Below are 8,329 nucleotides of genomic sequence, written 5' to 3'. Positions count from 1 at the left end.
GAATCTAAATATTGCAGACCCATTGACTAAGCCTCTCTCACGAGCAAAACATGATCAGCACCAAGACTCCATGGGTGTTAGAATCATCACTATGTAATCTAGATTATTGACTCTAGTGCAAGTGGGAGACTGAAGGAAATATGCCCTAGAGGCAATAATAAAGTTGTTATTTATATTTCCTTATATCATGATAAATGTTTATTATTCATGCTAGAATTGTATTAACCGAAAACTTAGTACATGTGTGAATACATAGACAAACAGAGTGTCCCTAGTATGCCTCCACTTGACTAGCTCGTTAATCAAAGATGGTTAAGTTTCCTAGCCATAGACATGTGTTGTATTTGATGAACGGGATCACGTCATTAGAGAATGATGTGATGGACAAGACCCATCCATTAGCTTAGCACTATGATCGTTTAGTTTATTGCTATTGCTTTCTTCATGACTTATACATGTTCCTATGACTATGAGATTATGTAACTCCCGAATACCGGAGGAACACTTAGTGTGCTATCAAACGTCACAACATAACTGGGTGATTATAAAGATGCTCTACAGGTGTCTCCGATGGTGTTTGTTGAGTTGGCATAGATCGAGATTAGGATTTTTCACTCCGATTGTCGGAGAGGTATCTCTGGGCCCTCTCGGTAATGCACATCACTATAAGCCTTGCAAGCAATGTGACTAATGAGTTAGTTGCGGGATGATGCATTACGGAACGAGTAAAGAGACTTGCCGGTAATGAGATTGAACTAGGTATGGAGATACCGACGATCGAATCTCGGGCAAGTAACATACCGATGACAAAGGGAACAACGTATGTTGTTATGCGGTTTGACCGATAAAGATCTTCGTAGGATATGTAGGAGCCAATATGAGCATCTAGGTTCCGCTATTGGTTATTGACCGGAGATGTGTCTCGGTCATGTCTACATAGTTCTCGAACCCGTAGGGTCCGCTCGCTTAACATTCGATGACGATTTGTATTATGAGTTTATGTGATTTGATGACCGAAGGTTGTTCGGAGTCCCGGATGAGATCACGGATGTGACGAGGAGTCTCGAAATGGTCGAGACATAAAGATTGGTATATTGGAAGGTTATATTCGGACACCGAAATGGTTCCGAAGTGTATCGGGTATTTTCCGGAGTACCGGGGGTTACCGGAACCCCCCCCCCCCCCGGGAAGTTATTGGGCCTTATGGGCCTAGTAGTGGAAGAGAGGAGGTAGGCCAAGGAGTGGCGCCCCCCCTAGCCCAAACCGAATTGGACTAGGGTTGGGGGGCGCCCCCCCCCCCTTTCCTTCTCTCCTCCTCCTCCTTCCCCCTTCTCCTTGTGGGAATAGGAAAGGGAGGGGGCGAATCCTACTTGGAGTAGGACTCCCCCCCTTGGGCACGCCACCCTTGGCCGGCCTCCTCCTCCCTCCCTCCTTTATATACGTGGGGAGAGGGGCACCCTAGAACACACAAGTTGATCTTTTAGCCGTGTGCGGTGCCCCCCTCCACAGAAACACACCTCGGTCATATCGTCGTAGTGCTTAGGCGAAGCCCTGCGCCGGTAACTTCATCATCACCGTCGCCACACCGTCGTGCTGACGGAACTCTCCCTCGGCCTCAACTGAATCAAGAGTACGAGGGACGTCATCGAGCTGAACGTGTGCTGAACACGAAGGTGCCGTACGTTCGGTGCTAGGATCGGTCGGATCGTGAAGACGTACGACTACATCAACCGCGTTGATAAAACGCTTCCGCTTTCGGTCTACGAGGGTACGTGGACACACTCTCCTCGCTCGTTGCTATGCTTCTCCTAGATAGATCTTGCATGATCGTAGGATTTTTTTTGAAATACTACGTTTCCGAACAGTCTATTCTTTCATTAATACAAGCTCCTACAAAATTGTTCTTTCATATTTGCTTTTACTCTTGCTGCACTATTATCTATCTAGTTGCTTTTAACCTTGTAATTAGCAAGACCAGGGGCTTGACAACACCCTTGCGAAGTTGGGTGCAAGTAATTTTTTTGTCTCTGTCGACCTCGTTAGCTTGGTGATTCCTACTAGTTTGATTAAATCTTGGTTCTCAATTGAAGGAAATATTTTGCTTATGTGTTATATCACCCTTCCTCTTGATGGCAAAACCCAACAACTCCTATGGGAGTAGCAACCCAAAGTATTCTTGCGCCCCCGATGTGTTGATTATCTGGTCTTCTACAACACGGAACAATCTGATACGTCTCCAACATATTTATAATTTTTAATTGTTTCATGCTATTATATTATCATTTTTGTATGTTTTATATGCCATTTTATATTACTTTTATGGACTAACCTATTAACTTAGTGTCCAGTTGTGTTCAAAAAAACTTAGTGTCCAGTGTCCGTTCCTGTTTTTGTATTTTCTTTGTTTCACAGAAAAACCATACCAAACAAAGTCCAAACATGATGAACTTTATGATAATTTTTTATGGACTATGAGAGATCCTATAAGCTTCGGGGAGAGACCAGAAGATGTACGACGGAGCGACAAGCTCACCTGGCGCACCACAACACTTGTGGGGCTCATGTGACTCCGTTTGACCTAATTCCTATCCTATAAATTCCCTAATATTACAAAAAATATATAGTGCGAGACCAGAAACAATTCTTCCACCGTCGTGAGCCTATGTTCTTCCGTGATCCGAGCTGGAGTCCTTTTTCGGTACTCTGTCGGAGGGGAAAACCATTACAGAGGCAATCTTTGTCAACCTTGCTACCTCCATGATGATGTGTGAGTAGTTCCTTCAGGACCTACGTAGTAGGTGAGGAAGAACCTGACACTCCGATAACGTGACGAAGATCATGCGCAAAATAGTGTGGACCCCACACTTAGGGAGGCGGCACAATGGTATAGAAGGATGTCTTTGCGCGCAGGACAACGAAGATGAGAGCGTGTAGCGACATTATGGCCCGAGGGAGCGACCCAACTGCAGCTCATGAGTTGGTGCAACGGCAGGAGATGCCTCTGACGACGTATGCGCCTCGAAATACTTTGGCAACTAGGAGCGAGTACCAAGGCCGTCAAAGTTGCAGCCCAGAGGAAACACATCAGCAGACCAATGCTCGACTAGTGTTGACGCGCGCATGCTCACACATGTTTGGTTGATCGCAATGTGTGTGTCCGGTTGATTATACAGAGTGCAGACCATGTTGAGTTGATGGCCCGTTGTTGCAGACGAAGCTGCTCACATGGGAGTCCCGACGGTGTTGTCGAAGTCGTCACGATCGGTGGTGGCAACGATGGAGATGGACCAACGATGGACAAGGCGTTGACGAGAGAAGCCAACTACGATGCATGAAGACATCCGTTGTATGACACGTCCTGACTTGACACATAGTTCGTGACGAGGAGACGTCTGGTGTCGAGTTGACGCCGATGTCAAAGTACATGCGTATGAGGCCAGTACGGCATGGGCGACACAATCGTTTTATGTTCGGTGAACCAAAAAAGAAAGATGCCAGTCAAACGACTGGCAGAGAGAACCATCGATGAATCGATAGGAAAAAAGGCTTTCAAGGACAGTTGATATATACCATGGAGATCGATCTCCCTAGAGCGGCGCGATGCGAGAGTTGGGGTGGATCTAGGTTTAGGATCTTGCGATATCATGATAGAGGATGAGAATTGAGAGAATGTGATTTGTGCCGTATATTGAACCTCTCGGACGAGTATATGTAGAGGTCCTTAAGACTTAAGAGTATAAAAAGCCCACTAAATATAATATGTAAACAATTCCTATCTAATTTCATGTTATCTCTAACTACCAAATATAACTCTGACAGATATGTGGCTCGCGTGCAAAGAGAGCATTGTTGTCTTGATTGTAGTTGTGCTATGATGCTCCATTGGCCTTTTTTTAGAAGTTCATGATCCATTGTGTGGGTCAGATCTTGTATTTCTTGTTTACTCAGTTTGGGCATAAGAATGTAATGCCATACTCATGATATTTTTGTTTCCCGTGGTTGGATTGAACAGAGGATGAATACATTGTGTTTAGCGTTGATGGTGTTGGGACAAAGCTGAAGCTTGCATTTGAAGCTAGTATAACTGTAATGATATGTATTGAGTATTTATTTTCATCTTTGGTGCATGGACAAATTTTTAACTGAAAATACCGTGATATTTGTCGTTCATTTCTTTGTAAATTTGGTATTTACTCTCCATAAACATTCCATATAGACTATGCCTTTTTTTTTGTATAAGGAACAATACAAAAGGACATTCCCTATTAAGTAATTGACTGTGACAGACTGCAGAGATGCCTGGTTTCTATGCGGAGGTGAATATGATCTTGGTGGTTTTCCCATGGGTGTTGTGGACAAGGATAACCTCATCGACGGTAAAAACATAGTGGAGGGAGATATCCTCATTGGTCTTCCTTCAGGTAGGGTTCATTCAAACGGGCTATCTCTCCTTAGAAGGTATATTACACTTATCTAGTTCAATTTGTCTCAAATTCAGATAGATGATTCATAGTTCAAATTTTATCCGTTTGTTTTTTATTCTTGTTTATGGTTAATGATAGCCAAAAAGGTTCTTATTTCTAGAGTATTGGACAAAAGTGGACTCTCCTTAACTGACCAGTTCCCATGACACCAACTGCCATCTATGTTAAGCAAGTTAGTTTTTATCGATGAATGATCCGTATTTCCCATGGTTTTATTTCTATGCCCAAAGTTGTAACTCAATCATGTTGGATGAAAAAGGTGCTTGAGATCATTAGAAAGGGTGGTGTGAAAAGCCTAGCCCATACCACTGGTGGTGGCTTCACTGATAACACTTCGAGAGTATTTCCTACTAGACTCGGTGCGAAAATCTTCATTGGATCGTGGGAAGTGCCACTTGTGTTCAAGTGGCTCCAACAGGTAAATATCTAACAAACAAACTTGGCTTGGCATTCTCTGTCAATATATTGACTCTCTTTGTACTCAACTATTGGATTGTTTGGTACACGTTTCTAGGTTGGAGAAATTGAAGATGCCGAGATGACACGGACGTTCAACATGGGCGTCCGGATGGTCCTTGTAGTGAGTGAGGAGGCAATTGACAGGATTATCAAGGAATCAAGCCGTGCTTATCGCATTGGAGAGGTGATCCACGGCAAGGGTGTTCACTATATCCGATGCCTTGCGATAAGCTTTCAACTCAAATTTGGAGTGATTTAACATTTGTTTTGTCGTGTGGGCATTATCTTGGGCGAGCTTTGAGCGTTAAGTTAAACTTGTTTCTTAATGAAAAAGTTGAGAATCTTTTCGTACTTTTGTACCGACATTTTTACATATAAAATTAACAATATTTCCATACTAAGGACCTTGTCTGCTTGTCATGGTTTCAGGTCTCTTCTGTTCAAGTGTTCCGCCCGGTAAATTTCCACAGTTTTAATCAGCTGGACAGCTATCGCATTCTATAGATGAATGGAAGGCCTCAAAGAACAACTCAACAAGGAGGACTCAAACTGAAACTGTTTCACGCCTTGGGTATTATTTTAAGATACTCCCTCCGTTCACTTTTATAACTCGTTTCAGACAAGTGAAATTGAGCTATTTTAACAATGTCTGAAACATCTACAAAGCCTTATAAAAGTGAACAGAGGGAGTACATAAGTTACAAATACCAAATGTTACAGGCTGTTTGTTATAATCTTCATCATTCAATCACACATTTGAGCAGAATTCTTTCAAGATGGAGCTGAGCCTATTTCGAAAAAAAAAGATGGAGCTGAGCCTGTGCGGATTGAAATGAGCCCGGAGCAACGTGAACAACAAGAGCAGACGGAGCAATAATTTAATCCGGCGTCACGCTGGCGAGTGTCAGATTAGTGTGCCTCCTGTCGCGAAACCTCTGTCTTTTCCCAAGAGTCAAAAGCGAGCCCGTGAGCCGCCGCCGCCGCTGCGTTCCGATCTGGATCACCCGCGGCGATGGAAACCCTTCCCGTCGCCGTGGTCACCGTGCCGTTCCCGGCGCAGGGCCACCTGAACCAGCTCCTGCACCTGTCGCTGCTGCTCGCGGGGCGGGGGATCCCCGTGCACTTCGCCGCGCCGGAGCCGCACCTCCGGGAGGCCCGCGCGCGCGTGCACGGCTGGGACGCCGGCTCCCTCCTCGCCCTCCGCTTCCGCGCCCTGGACGTCCCGGCGCACGCGTCCCCGGACCCCGACCCGTCCTCGCCGTTCCCCACGCACATGCAGCCCCTGTTCGAGGCCTTCTGCGACGGCGCCGCCGCCCGGGCCTCGCTGGCCGCGCTGCTGCAGGAGCTCTCGGCGTCCCACCGCCGCGTCGTCGTCCTGCACGACCGCATGGCGGCGTTCGCGGCCGGCGAGGCGGCCCGGCTGCCCAACGGGGAGGCGCTCGGGGTGCACTGCCTCGCCGCGTCCTACAACGTCGGGTGGATGGACCCCGGCCACCGCCTCCTGCGGGAGCACGGGATGGTGTTCCACCCGGCCGACGCCTGCGCGACCAAGGACTTCGTGGCGCTCGCCAAGCGGATGGGCCTGGAGCGCCGCCGCGCGCCCGGCGCCGGCATGGTCGTGAACACCTGCCGCGCGCTCGAGGGTGAGTTCCTCGACGTGCTCGCGGCCCAGAGCGCCTCCTCCTCCGACGGCCACAAGCTGTTCGCCATCGGGCCTCTGAACCCGGTGCTCCCCGTCACCGACGCGGCCGCACGGGCTCCGGCGAAGCGACACGAGTGCCTGGAATGGCTCGACAGGCAGCCGCCGTCGTCGGTGCTGTACATTTCGTTCGGCACGACGTCGTCTCTCCGGGCAGAGCAGGTGAGGGAGCTGGCCGCAGCGCTGCGCGACACCAACCAGCGGTTCGTCTGGGTGCTGCGCGACACCGACCGGGCGGACATGCGCGAGTCCGGCGGCGCGCGCGGGCTCGCGGACGCGGCTGCGGCGGCGGCTGCTCAGGGGACGGGCGTGATGGTCACCGGGTGGGCGCCGCAGCTGGAGATCCTGGCGCACGTGGCGACGGCGGCTTTCATGAGCCACTGCGGGTGGAACTCGACGGTGGAGGGGCTGAGCCACGGGAAGGCCATCCTGGCGTGGCCGATGCACAGCGACCAGCCATGAGACGCGGAGCTGGTGTGCAAATACCTCGGGGCCGGCGTCCTCGTGCGGCCATGGGAGGAGCGCGGGCAAGTCACGCCGGCGGCCGCCATCCGCGAGGCCATCGAGAGGGCGATGCGATCGGAGGAAGGGGCGACGGTCCGGGAGAGGGCGAGGGCGCTCGGGCAGGCCATTCGCGCCGCCGTGGCCGACGGCGGGTCCTCCCGCCGGGACCTGGACGACCTCGTGGCGTACGTGACGAGGTGACCCACCGATCGATGCCTCGACGGCGCGGCAAGCCGGCGATAGATGCGCAACGTGGAGCTGTGAAGTTAAAGATCCATGGCTGTCTAGGTGAAATTGTACGGCGTGGAACGAATGCTAGCAGAGTGACATGGCTGTCGTTGACTCGAGCTAACCGGTGTCATCGCATCACATATTGAGATCTTCTTTGATCAAAGACCCCCTGGCAATGCTTCCCTGCCACACAGACGTACTCCCTCCGTCCTAAAATAAGTGTCCCGTAGATCCATAACCAGATAAATACTGATGTAGTTGAAGAAAATTTGACCATATTGATAATTTGATATTAGATTAGATGAATCTAAATGGATTTCAAGTGAAATTCGCTTGACAGCTTCATAAACAAAATGGTAAGTCCGGTTGCAAATAATACCTGATTCATATCTGACCTTACAAATTTACATTCCCAATCCCCCCAAGGCATTACAAGAATGGCAAATCGTTTCACATCATGAATCTAACATGCAAATCAACAAGTGTTATTGGCCACTGTCGTCTATTTCACGGACAACATCGCACGAGTAGTCATGAATCTCGCCTGCCAATCTCGCGCCATCACTACAAAGTGTTCTGCTGATGCCATCCAAGGGCATTCGAGATTTCACCAAACAACACGAACCTTGACCCCGAGCTCCACCATGGGACATCCTTGAACAAATGTACGAGATGAGGCTGGCCGCACACACCGTCGAAGGGCACCGATAAATCGAGATAGAGCATGAAGCCATCACATTGCCGGCAATTGTCACCTTCGGAAGATGTCGAGAATGGAAGGCGGGGCAGAGAGTCGAAAATCAAGGCAACATGACCGACCCGAAGGGGAGCAGATAGTAGCACTGCCACGCGAGGAGGCGCCACCAATAAACCCCTCGACAACAACGACATGCCCTAGACTAATATTCTCGGCAGCCGGTCAAACAAGCCGCAATCAATAGCACGTGTTTTG

At 49.2% G+C, this 8,329-nt stretch overlaps 1 pseudogene; it reads left to right on the top strand.

The window, feature by feature from the left end:
• The first annotated feature begins 5,650 nt into the window (after nt 1–5,650).
• Nucleotides 5,651–7,493, top strand: LOC123048822 (cis-zeatin O-glucosyltransferase 1-like; annotated as a pseudogene).
• Nucleotides 7,494–8,329: the final 836 nt, after the last annotated feature.

This window comes from Triticum aestivum, chromosome 2D (genome assembly GCF_018294505.1).
Source record: "Triticum aestivum cultivar Chinese Spring chromosome 2D, IWGSC CS RefSeq v2.1, whole genome shotgun sequence".
Lineage (NCBI taxonomy): Eukaryota > Viridiplantae > Streptophyta > Magnoliopsida > Poales > Poaceae > Triticum > Triticum aestivum.
The sequence above is the reverse complement of the archived record's forward strand: the minus strand, read 5'-3'. Positions and strand labels throughout refer to the sequence as shown.